Raw genomic sequence first — 968 nt, 5'->3', positions numbered from 1 at the left:
TTTTCTAGAAGAAATGTATTTTGTAACAAGTTTACTTTTCTTACATATTGTCCAGATAAACTGCCTCTGTCTAGTGTGCTTTCTTTTTCAGTTATGCTCATCTCTACTGCAGAAAACATAGCTGTTTTCTGTGTTTGTATTTTGAGTTTAGCTATAGGTCCTTTTCACCATTAGTAACATGGAGCAAGTCCTGTTGGAAAGTAAAATCCGTAAAATCCATGATATGTCCCAGGTGAGTTTATGTTGATTCCAGTCTGGGGATATCTGAATGCTACAAGTCTCTACTTCTCCAGTCTACATTTAAATTGATACTGGTGCATTAAATTCAAGGTCCCAATTATCACATAATTACCTAAACCAATAGTACATCAAATGATCTCTTCTTGTTATAACTTCTCCAGGCTCCTGGAAATCACTGATTAATATAACGAATGTGTTGTTTAGCTCCTCCCCTCTTCATCCAGGTCTGCATTGGTGAAACATCACTTAACCCATTTTCAACTTGTTCATTAGGAGCACCCACAAAAGGAGTTTGTAAGTAACCCCCTGTGCAGCGCTCACAGACCTTGTGCAGATGAGCTGTTAGGCTCTGATCTTTGGAATTATTTAATCTCTTTTTCTTTGACCACTTCTCAATATTCTCTTCAGAACACTGTCAAAGGTGTTTTAAATTACTGTTTTCTTTCTTTGTGAGCAATGTGCCTGAAAAGCTCTAATGGATTAGGGAGGTAAGTTTTTCTTTGGCAGGTAGACACTGTCTTTATTCTATTATGATTCTCATTTATTTATTTTTGTTTCACAATACCCCTGATATTAAGGAAAGAAATTGGTGTTCAATTCCCAGGATTATCTGTAGCTCTCTTATTAAAGATAGTCACTGGTGATCAGGCACAGTAGTTCATTTTAATGAGCCTGAATTTTAGGGGTTTTAGCAATACAACCATTTCATTCTTAAGTTCCTCTGAAAG

At 36.3% G+C, this 968-nt stretch overlaps 1 long non-coding RNA gene across 1 annotated transcript in view; it reads left to right on the top strand.

Moving 5' to 3' along the window:
- Positions 1-531, top strand: part of LOC114063068 — an 8,496-nt gene extending 7,965 nt beyond the window's left edge. Inside the window, exons 2-3 of the long non-coding RNA XR_003572496.1 lie at positions 175-232; positions 465-531. This is a non-coding gene — a long non-coding RNA (uncharacterized LOC114063068). The remainder of the gene's footprint in view (positions 1-174; positions 233-464) is intronic.
- The last annotated feature ends 437 nt before the right edge of the window (positions 532-968 follow it).

The sequence above is a fragment of the Empidonax traillii genome, unplaced genomic scaffold (genome assembly GCF_003031625.1).
Source record: "Empidonax traillii isolate 1590-97213 ecotype Southwest subspecies unplaced genomic scaffold, ASM303162v1 scaffold449:size826340, whole genome shotgun sequence".
Taxonomy (NCBI): domain Eukaryota; kingdom Metazoa; phylum Chordata; class Aves; order Passeriformes; family Tyrannidae; genus Empidonax; species Empidonax traillii.
The sequence above is the reverse complement of the archived record's forward strand: the minus strand, read 5'-3'. Positions and strand labels throughout refer to the sequence as shown.